Genomic DNA, 15,418 nt, shown 5'->3' with positions numbered 1-15,418 from the left:
AAAGGAAGTAACGAAGACTCATCAAGAAAATCAAGAGGTTCCACTGTCATGAAACGCACATAAGGAAAACCTATCAAGAGGACAGGGTTGGTGAGCCATGCCAAACACTGTCAAAAGACCAGATCAAGGAGGAAAGGGACTGAGAAAATGTCAGAATGGAGAGTTGAGAAAGAAGGTCCAGTAGTAGGATGGTCAGAAGCCAACTTCAAGGAGTTCAGAAGTAGGAGGCCACCCTGCAATAACATCCATCTTCTCTTCCTCCCTGCTTCAGACTCAGAGAAAAAAAAGAACAAAAAACAAAAAACAAAAAAACCCTTCACTTCCACACATTCTTCACGAAGCACCCGATGCCCTCCCCATGACCTTTATCCAGCCATGATGTCCATTTCTCCCGTGTGTCTTTAGGCTCTCCTCCCTCTCCAGGGCTATCTCTCGTATAAATATTAACATTACTATCTTGTCCTAAGACAACATTTCTTAGACCCTGTTCTGCCTTAAGTTAATGTTTCAAAAAGAATCATTAGAGGAATCTTGAAGTTAGGGAGGACAGAAGTTTGAGCTTAGGTTGAATATCCTTATATCCTTTGCGGAAGACAAGATTATCTGTAAGAATGAGTGGTTAGGGAGTGGGATACAGGGACAGGGAGAAGGTTGAAACAGTTCATTTAGAGGTTCAGTTAGGAGTCAAATGAATGAGGGGCATCTGGGTGGTTCAGGTGGTTAAGCATCCGACTCGATTTCAGCTCAGGTCATGATCTCATGGTTCATGAGTTTGAGCCCCACATAGGACTCCACACTAACAGTGCAGAGCCTGCTTGGAATTCTCTCCCCCCCCCCCCACTGTCTCTATTTCTCTCTCTCTCTCTAAAAAAAAAAAAAAAAAAAAAAAATTTAAAAAAATGAATGAAAGAATTGCCAGGGGCCAGTGGGAGGCCAGCTGAGATTAAATAGCTTGAATTATGGAGAGCCTAATCAGTGTCCCGCGTCTTTTTGGCTAGAATTGGCGCAGAGTAGAGTAGTGACCTGGTTTGAGCAGAGATGGTTATGGAGCGCCGTTGAGCCTGGCCGAAGTCAACTTGACGTGGGGGTTGGGGTCGAGAAGAGCATCGCAGACCAAGGGAGCCCAGGGTATGTAAGAAAGGCAAGTGACAGCCTCAGAGAGGAGGCAAGAGTCCCAAGATGTGGTCAAGATGTGTAGGGGGTTGTCTCAGTGGAAGAAATAGAAGGTTAAACAGTTGTGTTGGGGATATTAGAAAGGCCACAATGGTGTGTGATACGTTGGTTTAAATCCCATATCCTAACCTGTTTCTCCACTTACCCTTGGTTAGAAAATGAGGCTCATAAAACCGTCGAAGTTCGTTGTAAGTTAATACATATGAGGTACTTATGACAGTGCTCACACAGTAGTAAGTGCTCACTGAATGTTGGTGAAGGGTGATTGTTCATTTAAAAGTGATGAAAAGACTTAGAACTTGAGGTCTTGAGGTTGAAACCATTCTGAGGATACAAGCTCTCAGATGCTGTCAGGCCTGTTGTGCACAAGGAGGGAAATTGGATGTGGAAAGCATTGAATCGAGGGGGTTGCAGAATGGTGCACATGAATAACTGGCAGAGACGTCTTTACAGGTGTGGAAGTCACCAGTGGGCTGGCCAATGACTCCGCGTCACTGAGACAGGCCAGGTCTCTAGCTGAAGTTAACAAAAACGGGGATGCGGCTATAATGGGCTTCAAGGGAAGACACACTGGTGGAGAGAAGGAGCGAGGGCTGTCTACAAGTGGCAGAAGGAGGGGCTCATCTGTCTGAGTCAGAGACTGAGGGAAAGAAGAAACAGCTTCTACTGGAAGTGCAGGAGTATTCTTCCAGGAGGAGGAAGAAACGGGCCAAGGTTGAAAAAAGGTGGAGTAGTTGTTCATGGTAGAACAGATTTTGATTGAGAAGAGATGTTTTTCATAATAGCTTTTAAGAAAACTCATTCCCAAAGCCTGGGGCAAGTCTGAAGAAGGCTTTCGCGTAAGGGAGGAAGTGGGAAGGAGGTTTGAGTAGATTCCTGGAAAAGCCAGTAGATGGGGCTCTGTTCCCTCACCTTGATTGTAGGATATGCAGCATTAGACACGCTGGCTCAGACTGGGCGCTGGTGCCGGGGCATGCCCCAACCGACACCCCCCCCTGCCGGCCCACCCACCCCTTCTGCTCGCGGGAGCACACTGTGACGTGTGCATTTCCAGCGTTGGTGCCACCGGCGCAATGGTGGATAAAGGGACCGGGAGAGCTGGGAGTGCAACTTTGCTTTGAGAGCAGACAGATGGGTTTTAAAGGGAGAGAAACAGACACCAGCGACTTCGTGACCGTGTTCTTTTCCAAAGCACTGCTCAGTAATGTGATTGTATTCGGGACATTTTTTTTTCATGACTCAGGAATAGCCTCCCTTAAAAGCTCTCATGAAAAAGCACAACTATAAAACAGACTCAGGCAATGAAATGGAAACCAGACAAGTGGGTCTGTGTAATTCGGGTAAAGAGATTTCTCCTTGCAGCTTTGTGATCCGATCTCTGCTCTCTGAATAAAACTCTATTTCACGAGATCCACTTACATATGAGCTTTACCTTGCAGGTGCTTTTCGACATAACATGTCTTGCTTTATTACCAAACGTGCAGGAAAGCACGGGCTCCCTCATCAGCGGCTATTCAGACCACCCTCCTAGGCTTGCCACCTTTCTCCAGTCCTCACAAGTCTTAAACCTCTCATCCTTGTATGATCCCAGCCCAGCAGCAGGAGGGAGGGCTAGTCCCGTGGGCGCCTCGTTTAACCCCCATGTTACCTTTATCCACCCCTCACACCCCTGCTCAGGTTTAGTCTTGGAGAAGTGTGTCCTGGGGAGCACGACTCATTGAAGAGGGTCTTTCTTACCCACCCCCTTTTCCTTAAACGCATAGAGGCACAGAACTGAATCACCTGCCATCCTCTGTTTTTGGGCACATTCTCTGGCTGCATTCCCAAGGAGCTCCTTTATTTTTTGTATTTTTCTTTTTATGGAGGTGAAACACCTAACATAAAATTAACCATCTTAAAGTGTAAATGCAGTGGCATTTCGTACATTCATATATTGTGCAAACATCACCACTATCTAGTCCCAGAGCATTTTCATCATGCTCCCTCGCCTCCCAAAAACGCCAACTGTCCCTTAAGCAATCACTCCCTGTCCTCCCCTTTCCTCCCAGCCCCTGGCAACCACCAGTCTGCTTCCTGCTCTGACTCTTCCTTTTCTGGATTTTCATGTTTAAGGGTTCATCCATGTTGTAGCATATATCAGTACTTCATTTTTTTTTTATGCCTGAGTGCTAGTCTCTTGCATGGATGTCCCACATTTGTGCATCTAGCCACCCATTGATGGACATTTGAGTTGTTTCCACCTTTTGGCTACCGTGAGGATGCTGCTATGAACATAGATATAAATTTTTTATTTGAGTACGTGGTTTCAGTTCTTCTGGGTAATACCTAGAGTGGAATTGCTGCATAATATAGTAATTCTGTGTTTAACTTTTGAGGAACTGGAGGTCCCTTCTTTTTTTTTTTTTTTTTAAGTAAGCTTTATGTTCAACGTGGGGCTTGAACTCACAACCCTAAGACCAAGAGTCACGTGCTCCACCGACGAAGCTAGCCAGGAGCCCCTGGAAGTCCCTTCTTGATGGGCATTCTCCTGGGTCTGTTCTGTCAAGGAATAGTAGGCATCTACCACCCCAGCCCCAGCCCCCAAGACACATTGACCTCATCCTGCTAGATCTGGAAAGAAACTGAAAGAGTAAGGCTGAGAAGCCAGGAGTCTCTCTGGAAGTGAGTAAGGTCACCAAAGAGATGCTGGAAATCAGAAGAAAGACAATCTGGGAAGAGATAGGATGCTAAAGGGATCTGGGGCCACAAGAAGACTGGACCAAGGCAGGGGAAGAATTTATCGAGAAAGGAACTCAGTTGTCCAGAATGAAGGAATGTGTAAACCTAAAATCCCCAAAGCTGTTATGGCCGCTCTACTGGTGATGGAGGAGTGATAGAGGAAAGCTATAGACTCATTTGTCCCTCTAACGATGGGGCAGGGGATCCAGGCAGAAAGAGTCCTTCAGGCTGAGGAATTGGGAAACTCAGATCCTTGTGGAGCCACTGAGGGCTTTTATAAAAGGAGGCTTTAGAGGAATCGTCTTGACTACAGGGTGGAAGAGGATGGCTTGGAGGAGAGGAAGACAAAACTGGAAGCAAGGGGGCTGGTCAGAAGGTTACCAATGCTCTTAAAACACGATGGGTGAGGGTGGTCCTAGGAGAGGCAGTGAGGATGGGAGACTGACTGCCGTCGTCACGTCCACTACCTGCACGCAGAGGAGAGGGCTTCAGAAGGCCCCGGGGCTCCAGAGCACCGCACACACTGCCGGAGATTCCCGTCGGGTAAGAGGTGAGAGGTGAGTTCAGGGACAGGTTGTGGACGCATGCCAGACTGCTCCTTCTTGATGGAGGACTACAGTCAGAAATTCTAGCTAAATATGCATTTTTTCATCTGAATTATGCCAACATTGGTTAATTTTCATCAAGAAATTCTTTTCTGGTGTAACTCCCATCAAGTTAGTTTCATTCCTTGATCAGTTTTCTACATGGAGCCGTTAAACCATTTCTGATGTTCTCCCTTATTTTCTTAAGTGTCAGCTCTGTTAAATTTAAGTGTAAATTTAACAATAAAGACTTGATTTTTTTTTTTTTGGTCAAATTTTAGTCAGTAAGAGTTTTACCACACCCGAGTTTAAATCTCATCAGTTCTATATTTTCTAATGTGTGTTTCCATCAACTTGCATTTTCCCCATTGTCATTGTTATTGCTATTATTTGCAGTTTTCAGTGTTACTAACAAAATGATTTCTTTGGTCAGTTGTTGTGGAATTTATCGTGTGCTATTTAACCATTGTTGGCTTAGTTGGGTGTTGATTATTTTTAGCAGTGACATTCATGGCAAGATCAAAACATCCTCAAGGTCAAAACCAATCCTCTTCTTCCCAGAATTCCTCTTCCTTCTAATCCTCCCTCCCACCCTTCCCATCAAAGACTGGTTCTGAAAGGAAAGAAATAGTGGACCCTTCTGGGCAATGGGCTCTGAAGCCTCAGAGCACCCAGCCACCCTTCCTAGCAGCTAATTTAATTATTTTTTTAAGTAGACTCCAAGCCCAGCATGGAGCCCAATGTGGGGCTTGAACTCACAACCCTGAGATCCAGACCTGAGCTGAGATCAAAATCAGATCCTCAACCGAGCCACCCAGGCCACCTCCCTAGCAGCTAGTTTAAATCCAACCTGCAACAGTTTGATCTGTTCTCCTTTTTTTAGTTGGCTAAAAACACAAGTAACTCACTGCCCCATATTCTCTGAATTGTTATCTCTTCCTTGGCTTGTTCTTGAAGAGAGGTTTTTCTGTGGTCTCTCCCTTCCCTTCCCTCACCCCAGCCTTCTCCAGCCTCAGCCACCCCGCTTCCATCAGCCCAGGGCCATGGCAACAGGTGCTTTCCGATGCCTCTGGAGGTGGGCAGTAATTCAAGGGAGGCTGGTGGGGGGTCCTGGCCACAGGGGTCTGGGAGTGAACTTAGTTTCAAGATCTAAAATTTCCAGAAACTTTGAGGGCTCAGTCAGTTAAGCGGCCAACTTCGGCTCAGGTCATGATCTCAGAGCTCAAAGGCTTGTGAGTTCGAGCCCTGCATTGGGCTCTGTGATGACAGCTCAGAGCCTGGAGCCTGCTTCAGATTCTGTGTCTCCCTCTCTCTCTGCCCCTCCCCTGCTCATGGTCTCTCTGTCTCTCTCTCTCAAAAATAAACATCAAAAATAAATTAATATTTCCAGAAACTTTGAAATCACCAGTGCTTAACATTTTGAGCACTGTTTATGAATCTTAAAATCACTTTGTGACTTTAGGAATCATTTATACCTTGATGAACATGCTATATTAGCAATGACTGTTTTTGTTCTGTTTAGAGCTGTAAAAGCCTGAGAGTGAGAGAGCTTTCTGGATTCTGAATAAGGCTGGGAGATGGTAGTGGTAATGCCCTCAAGAGACAAAAATTATCTTCCTGAATTTTTCTGAGTTCAAATTTCTAGTCTTCGGTTACACTTCAGAACCATCTGTAGCCATTACCTTCCATAGCCCACGGGTGTGTTGGGGGAGCTGGGCAGACCCCCATCTTGTGCTTGGTACTGCATGCCCCATGCCTAGATTGGACATGTGTTCTGGGGCGCTCTGGCTTCTGGCTGGCACAGCGCCTTGTGCTCATGACAGCTTTGCTGAAATAAATCAGCCATTTGGTTTCTTCTTCTCTCCCACCTCAAGCCCTATTTGAATAAGCTGAAAGGGTTGAAGATAGGGAGTAGGGGACCAAGGTAGGCAATATGGTGGGTGGAGAGTGGCGCTGAGGGTCAGAGAAGCTTAGGAAGAACTCAGAAGGAGCTAGTCAGTCTTCAGAGCTCAGGCTGAGAAGAAATTTCCTTTAACAAGTTCCAGTCGTGAAATAAACTAAAGAAAACTGGAATGACTTCAAGGAAAGGGAGAAGAGAAATAGTAGGATCCAGGCTAGTCCCTGAGGAATATGGAATGTGTCTGCAGAACCCTTGAACTCTGCCCAGAGGAAGAGGAGGCTAATTGCAGAAGGAGAGCTCGAGTTGCCCAGTGCCACCTCCCTCCCCAGGACAGCGTCTCAGTCTATAGGCATCCTCATTGTACTCGACCTCCTCACTGGCTCATCCAGCAGTGTCAGGGAGATGGGGAGAAAGACTCCGATTGCACCTTCCAGGAGTGCTTTGGGATGAGTGACCTAAGTGCAAGGTGCTTACCTTTCACGAAGAGGCGGAGGTGATTGAACACTTTGGGAGGCCCAGCAGAGTAAAATCACCGAGGAACAGGCAGAGCGCAGGGGAAGTGCTGCTGGCAAGGGTCGCACCTTGCGCAAGGGCATCAAGCATGGGCCGGATGCTGTTGTCCAGAGCATCTCTGGGCTGGACCTAACTCACTCCTCACCCTGTGACCCTGTCACACACCAGGGCTCCAGGGATAGGTCTTCATTAGCCTGCTCTGGAGCGGCCATGGACAAAGCTCACATGCACCTTACTCTTTCCCACTGACTTAGGAGGTAGCCGCAAGAAACAGGACAGTGAGCTGCGCACAAAATTGGGTATAACCAGGTACCCTGAAAGGTTTAGACGGGTGGATGGTGCTCCCCTTCTCCCCAGACTGAATGCCCCCAGGAGAACCCAGCTTTTGTCACAGGCATTGTTGCCTGAGAGTGACGTTCGTTTCAATCCACTCCTCATTCTTTGGTGTGGTTGGAAGTGAACAATTGTAAGCATTTTTATAAGCTTTGAGCTGAGTGTACTATTAACCAGCTGTAATTTAATTTATCAACCCCTTTTCAGTGAAGTATGGCCCTCCTAAGGAAGAAATGCACACTTGTAATTCATATGAAATGCTTGTTTGTTTTTATTCATGTTGGCTGGATCCATTTTTAAAATTAGGGGAAAATATATATATTTACCCAGTGATTTGAGGTGGGCCCACATTTTTTAAATTATAGCTTTTTTAACTTTAAAAATACAGGTTTTTAAAAATATGTATCTTTTCTTTCAAATGAAAACCAAGGATTTGGTTTCATGACGGGTCAACCAGGAAAATGTTTGCACCAGGGTTATGACTGCTTCTGTGGGGGTGTCAGCCTTTGGGAGCTAGGTCTGCAGGAACTTTGGGGGAACCCAGTCCATTTGTTCTGTATAAAAATGGCTAGAAAATTAAGAAAAAGCAAATTACTAATATTTGAAAGGTTCCCCCCCCCCAACTATTTTTAGAATTTCCAGTGGTGTTTTTATCCTTTCCCTTCAGACCTGGAAAATGTTTCCACCTCCAGACAGAAAGGGCTCTGTAATAAGCTATTCATCTCAAGTGGCTGCTTTTCACCTGTTACCACCTTTCTGCCCAGAGAGCTGATGAGGAGTGGGGGGAGCTAGGGATTGCCTTGCGGGGGGGGGGGGGAATGAGAGGAGATGAGCTCCTTCTCATGTGCCCCAAATAGAGACCCAGGCCCCTGTTTTCCTGATGAACATTGGAAAGTTCCATCCATCCACCTACCAGACTGTTTACATGGAGAGACTTCATCAAAGGGACTATTTACAGTTGTGCAGGGTTGTGGGCAGAGCTAAGGCAGGGCTTCTCAACCTCAGTACTGACATTTGGGTGAGGCGGGAGGTATCATGTGCATCACAGGGTAGCTAGCAGCATCCCTGGCCTCCAGCCACCACCTCCTCTGACTTGACAACCAAAAATGTGTCAGACATTGACAGATGTCCCCTACAGGGCAATATCGTCTCTGCTTGTGGTTGAGAACCACTAGGTGGAGGGAAGCAACAAGTGATGTTGAGGCACCCAGAGACCAGTATTACTGCCCCCACCACCCTGAAAGCAGACGGAATGGGGGTTCCTGAACCCAAGAAGAGCTAAACTGGGAGGGGCGCAGCCATGCCAGAACCTTGGCGACTCACAGGGGAGAGTGTGGGAAAGAAAAACCCAACTTCTCTCTCTTTCTCCCCTCCAAATTCTGTGTTCCCTCCCCGTGGCATAAATCCTGCCAGAAGCCAGGTGGTGAGGAAACCTGGGTCCATAAAGTCAGCCTCCTGGGGCACTGAGCGGGAGGCTGAAAGACAAAGAATGGATGGTGGGAGCAAAAATATGATTATATGAAATTAATCAGTCTACTCATCCCTCCATATGTTCATTCAACATTTATAGTTGGCTTAGCAAAATGGTCAAGAATATAAGCTCTGGAGTCAGACAAGCCTGGGTTTGTATCTGGCCCTACCACGAACCTGTGTGATCTTGAATGAGTGACTTCCTTAACGCTCAATAACCTCAAATGTAGAATGGCAACAGTTATTCTGTCTATATGTGCCTGAGTCTTGCAGTGTTGGAGATTTCCCGGGGAAACACAAGTCCTAAGTAAATTGCTTAGTACATGACTCTAATCAAGTGCCAAGTGGATGGTATCTGCTGTGTGCCCAGTGCTGCTCTATGGATGATCGTGGGAAAAGCAAAGACATGGGGCTCAGCTACAGAATGCCCTCTTTCACCATCTGTCAGCATACTGAGTGCTGTGCAGATATGAGCAGAGAAAGGTCACAGAGGGCTAGAAAAATCCAGACCACAGGACCTGAGTCAGGTCCCAAGGGACGAGTAGGTCTGGCTAAGTCAGGATGAGGAAGCAGATCTATTAGACGGGGGATGATGAGGAAACCGAAGCCATGAGAGTTGGAGGGAGGGGGGAAGGCCCAGAGAGCCCCAGGGGAAGACTGGTGAGCAGACAGCTTTGGTAGATGGTCTTGGTCTATGAAGATGAGGGGCTGTATCTGGGCTAGCTGCCTTCCTCAGTACTCAGGTGTAGGAGTCAGAAACTCACATGCCTACAGGAGTGGGAGGCAGCACTCACTGCACTGATGCCTCCTGTAGAGCAGAGCCATTGCTGTGCTCCAGGCATCTATTACCACATTAAAGTGCAGGCCTAGGACACCAGGTTCTAATTTTCTGAATTTTCAAATGATGCTAGCAACTCAGATTTTTTATGAGAAATCTCCTGACTTTTAAAAAACCATATAAGCCATACCATACCAGACTTGTGTGGACACCAAACAGTTTATTTGCACCCCTGTCTAGAAGCTTCTGAGGGGCCCTTTGGGGCGTTAGAACCCTTGAGCTCTGTGTTTGGTTGGGTTCTGCCTCCTTGTGTACTGTCTTCTGAACAATAGCTCTCAGAGCTTAAACAAACAAACAAACAAACAAAAACCAAAACGGGTGCTTGGGTGGCTCAGTCCGTTAAGCATCCAACTTCGGCTCAGGTCATGATCTCACAGTTCGTGGGTTCGAGCATCACTTCAGGCTCTGTGCTGACAGCTCAGAGCCCGGAATCTGCTTCGGATTCTGTGTCTCCTCTCTCTGCCCCTCCCCCACTCACACTCCGTGTCTCTCTCTCTCTCTCCTCTCGAAAATAAATGAACAACAAAAAAAAAGCAGAAAAAGAAGTAGGAGGAAGAGTTCCCCTCCAGACTTAATACCATGGCCAGGTTGAGAGTGTAAGGGAAGGGCTGGCTGTAGCCTAGGCACACAGACTTGGAACAGTGAGTGGGTGCACAGTAGTCTGCTGTATGCGCTCCTTGCACTTGCCCCAGTGCATGCTGGGGCTGGGGCTGGGGCTGGGGCTTCCCTTGAGAGCACTAACCAGCACATTTGGTTCTTCTCTGATGAAATTTTTTAAATATTCAGGTAAAGAACAGAGGCTAATATCACAAATACCCATGTTCCCCCACCCAGACTTCCTGCTGGGTTCTTCAGAACTGGAGATGTCACCCCTTTTCTTTCCTTAGGACATGGACCTTCCTCTGGGCCATTTGTCTCGGGTAAGGGTCACTGGGGAGCTCTGTTTGGTGGTAAAGGCTGAGAAAATGACCTTTGGTATAGCCATGAAGTCCTGTCACTGACTGCCACGCCAGGAAACCACCTCTGAGTGCTGGCTCTGCTGGCCCTGAAGAGCAGAGAGCCATGGGCTCTAGGGCCAAGGGTCAGGAGAGGCAAGGGACAGAGGGGCTCTGGCAGCCTCAGGAAGAACTGAATGGCAGAGTCAGCAGTTGAACCAAGCTTCAGTTCCACACTTGTTTCTCATGACTAATTAAAATCCAGGCTCTTGCTCTGCTGAGGGGAAGTAAAGAAGTGTATGGAGAAGACCAAAATAATGAAGTGGTCTGGAAACAGCCTCGTGCAACCTTAAAATATTTCCGCTCAGAAAAAAGAAGGCACAGTAATACTCCCTCACTCAAACACTGCCTTTGCCTCCCGGCATCTGCTCCAGCCTGTCTGGCCCTCCGGCTACACCTCCACCTCCCCTGGCGGACACCTCTCCTCAGGGGTAGGCCTAATCTCCCTGCTCCTCCCTTTCGTCCCAGCCGTGCATGGCCCCTTACGCTTGGCCTGCCCAAGTTACCCCTCCATGAAGCTCCCTCCTCCCACTCTCCACCTTTTTTTTCCCTTTTCTAGTCTTTCATTGCTGCTACTAATGATATCGTCAGTCCCATCATGATACGCCATCTTAGACTGTTTCATGACCCTTTGTATGTGTCAGCTCATCTCTGACTAAACTCTTCTGTCTCTGAGAGAAGGGACTGGGGTTTTCCTTGTGTTTCTCACAGTGCCCCCCCACAGCAGGTGACATTAAGTACTATGGGCAGAGAGAAGCTTGAATTGATGGGTGAATGGGTGGGTGGATGGACAGAGAGATGGTTGAATGGCAAGGTTGAGGGAGTTTGACAAAGGCCCAAAACTGGGTTCTCCAGAGCTAGGGGCAGGGAACATCCAACCCATCTCCATTTACTCAGCATTTACTGTGCTGACTTGGGCTCTCTCAGGAAGGAGACTTGACCAGTGGCCTTAGTCTAGAGGGCATCTTCCTTCCCCATGACAGTTTAGAATCAGACTGTCTAATCCATGGTCTGAAGCAGTTTTCAAGGTTGGCATCTGGAACAAGTCAATGTTGGCATTTTCATTTTAATCAGTACGGTTGAAGAAGTCCTCGAAGCCTGGGACTTAACGTGGATCCAGTCCACTGTGTGAAGCCTGTGTCTTTAGCTGCTAGCCCCGAGATGGGCCTCGTCACAGAGGTGGGAAAGAAGATGGGCAGCGGGGCTGTGGGGCTCCCCATGCTCACCTCAAGAGCGTCAGCAAGTAAGGTCTCCCATTAGCCAGGTGCCTGCCTTGGCAGGAGAGCCCTGATGCGGCTGGGGCAGTAACAAGAGGAAATCCCCACTGCAGCAGCCCTGAAGCCCTGTGTTTGCTCCCCTACCCTACAACCAAGTTACCCATTCACAAGGGTGGAAGGCAAGGATTAACTAGTTCTAAATGCTGATTCGTTGGGTTTCCAACTCACTTCCAAATGACTGACTGCTTATCCCCCTTGTGTAGGCCTACCACAGATGTGAATGTGTACCGGTACACCTCAGCCATTTGAAGAGGCTTATTTCATGCTAGCCTTAGCTGTGTAGCCATTGGGAGCCAATGAATACTTCTCCCACACTGACTTCTTCCCTCCTCTGATTCCTGCAGCTCATGAGATCCAGACCAGTCCATTGAGCACTTGATGTCTCATTGTTGCTTGAGTTTAAGCCTTCCCTTCCCTCTCAGACCACTACCTTCTTGAGGACAGGACTTGTCAGCTACTTGCCTTGCTTTTCCCACAGTGCTCAGCACGGTGCTGGCCACATAGCACACCCTCAGCACCTACGCCCTGACTGTCTGGTGAAGGGCCAGCTGCTCCAGGAAGCCTTCTCAGGTGCCCTCCCCACCCGCTGAGCAACCACTCACCTCTGCAGAGTCCTCTAGCGCCCGAGGCCCGGGCCCTACAGGCAAGCATGAGGGCTTGAAGTATTTGTCCAGGCTCAAATATTCTGTGTGCTCTTTCAAGGCATGCACTGTGCTCAGCAGTTGGGACCAACCGTGCACACAGATTTTTTAAGACAACAATTTCACTGAGATACGCCATACACGTGCCACATGAGTCAACTGCAGAAAGGGTACCATGCACCGGTTTTAGCATATTCATGGAGTTGTGCAGCCATCACCACAGTCGAGTTCAGCCATTTTCATCACTCCAAAAGAAACCCGTGCCCTTAGCAGTCCCCCTTCATTCTCCCTGTAGCAGTTTCCGGGGGCTGTTGTAACAAATTACCATAAACTTGGTGACCTAAAACAACAGCAGTTTCTGGTTTCACAAGGCCAGAAGTCCAACATTAAGGTGTCGACAGGGCCACACTGGAGGCTCTGGGGAAGAATCTTGCTCTAGGGAATTCCTTGCCTCTTCCAGCTTCCGGAGGCTGTCAGCATACCTTGGCTGCATCACTCCAGTCTTCTAGCTTCACATCACCACCTCCTCTGTGTGTCTGCTGTCTTTCTGCTCTCTCTTGTTAGGACATTTGTGATGGCATTTAGGGTCCACCCAGATCATCGAAGATTATTTCCTTCATCTCAACACCGTTAACTTAATCACATTTGCAAAGACCCTTTTTCCAAGTAAGGTAACATTCATGGGTTCCAGGGACTGGACATGAATATCTTTTGGGAAGCCAATTTTTGGCCTACCACACTGCCCATGCCCCTGGCCCAAAATAATTCACATCCCACAAAATTTGCCAAATTAAAGTGTACAGGGGTGCCTGGGTGGCTCAGTCAGTTAAGCATCTGACTCTTGGTTTCGACTCAGGTCATGATCTTGTGGTTTTGTGGATTCAAACCCCGCATCAGGCTCTGTGCTGACAGCATGGAGCCTGCTTGGGATTCTGTCTCTCTCCCTCTCTCTCTGCCCCTCCCCTGTTGCACCATCTCTGTCTCTCTCAAAATAAATAAAGAAACTTAAAAAAATGTTTTTAAATAACTGCACAGGTGTACACATTTTAGTATATTCACAAGACTGTGCAACCATCACCACTATTAAATTCCAGAACACTTTCATCAGCCCAAAAAAGAAACATTATTTCTATCATCAATCATTCCTCAATCTCCCTAGTCTCCAACTTCTGGCAACCACCAATCCACCTTTTGTCTCTATGATTTGCCTGTTCTGGATATTTCACATAAGTGGAATTATATAATACACAGGCTTTTGTGTCTGGCTTCTTTCACTTAGCGTGTTTTCAAAGTTCCTCCGTGTTGTAGCATGCATCACTACTTCATTCCTTTTTAAGGCTGAATAATCTTCCATTGTATGGATATACCACATTTTATTTATCCATTCATTGGTTGATGAACATTTTGACTGCTTCTGTGTATTGACTATTAGGCACATTCATGTACAAGTTTTTGTGTGGACATACGTGCTTCATCTCTCTTAGGTATGTGCCTAGGAGTGAGCAAAACTTTGAGACTGTTTTCCAAAGTGGCTGCACCATTTTACATCCCCACCAGCAATGTCTGAGAGTTCCATCTTCTCCATAGCTTCACCAAAAGTTATTACTTATCTGTCTTTTTATTATATCTCTCCAAGTGGTTGTGAAGTGGTATCTCACCATGGTTTTGATTTGCATTTTTCTGATGGTCGACGATGTTAAGCATCTCTTCCCGTAACTTATTGGTCATTTGTGTATCTTCTCTGGAGAAATGTCTATTCAGATCCTTTGTATGTGTTTTCATTGGGTTATTGTATTTTATTATTTCAGTTTTTTTAATGTTTATTTATTTGGGGGGGGGCACGTGGCATGCACACGCACACGCGCGTGCACACACACACACACAAGCTGGGGAGGGCCAAAGAGAGAAGGAGAGAGAGAAGCCCAAGCAGGCTCTAAGCCTGGCTGGCCTGCATGGTCAGCTCAAAAGTTCCTCCCCCCACTCTCCTGCCTCTCTTCACAAGGCATTTGGCCAGTAGAGATCTGGGTTGTTCTGGCTGAGGTGTCCTAGTCCAGGGCAAGGTAATAAAAGAGGAAACTTGGTGGGATGCATCTGGCCCCTCAAAGAGATTTAAATCCAACCAGTTCTCCTCCTGCCCCCACCCAGCTTTTTCTCCCTTCCTTCTTCATCTTGCAGAGTCAGTATTTGGGCGGTTATAATTCTCTCTGGATCCACCTCTAGCCACATTGCACCAGCACTCCTTTATACCTCTGTCATGCCTGCCACTCTCCTGCCACTTCCTCAGCACGATTCATGACGAAATGGTGCAGGATGGGGGATATCTGTCCTGTTGGGTAGGGCAGGTGCAGCAGTCTGGCCTTCCTGGCGGCTTCTCTGGTCACTCTCGTGTGTTCTTTATGGAGCCAACCGGAGTGTTGCTGAGCTGCAGGCATAGATTTTGCTGGTGGACTGTGGCATTTCCAGTCCTTGCCTTGAGGAGACCGAAAGGAGAGCAGGCCGTAAATCAGAAGGTAGATTTTTGTGAAAGGTTTCACATAAGCCCACCTGCTGCACAATACCTGCTGCTTTGATTGTCTTTTGAAATATGGCCCCCAGCTGGGAGCTTTTCTTTGTGAATCAGAGTGATAAAGCCAAGTCTGACTTCATCTCTGTGGGGTGCCGGGGGTGTTTCTCCATTGCCTCCCTGTGGGGTAGGGACAGCTTCTGCACTGAGGCCCACTTAGCTCACTGCCACCACAGCTAACTGTGCAAACTCGGATCCGTTACCCCGCTTCCATGAGCATAACTTCCTCATTCGTTAAATAAGGATGCCTCCCTCCTAGTGGTGGGAGCAGTAAGGATCTGATAGGCCAGTATTCATTATTATCAACGGTAACCCTAGTTAACCATCTAGTGAATGCTTGCTTTGTGGCAGTCCCTATGTTATTAAATCAAGCAGCAGTAAAGGAAAAGATTTCATGATCTCCGGGGCCACAC

General features: G+C 47.4%; 1 protein-coding gene across 4 annotated transcripts in view; it reads left to right on the top strand.

Moving 5' to 3' along the window:
• THADA (THADA armadillo repeat containing) overlaps positions 1–15,418 on the top strand; it is a 329,970-nt gene that overhangs the window by 305,097 nt on the left and 9,455 nt on the right. The gene's annotated exons all lie outside the window — the stretch shown is intronic.

Source organism: Lynx canadensis, chromosome A3, assembly GCF_007474595.2.
Source record: "Lynx canadensis isolate LIC74 chromosome A3, mLynCan4.pri.v2, whole genome shotgun sequence".
NCBI classification, from domain to species: domain Eukaryota; kingdom Metazoa; phylum Chordata; class Mammalia; order Carnivora; family Felidae; genus Lynx; species Lynx canadensis.
The sequence above is the reverse complement of the archived record's forward strand: the minus strand, read 5'-3'. Positions and strand labels throughout refer to the sequence as shown.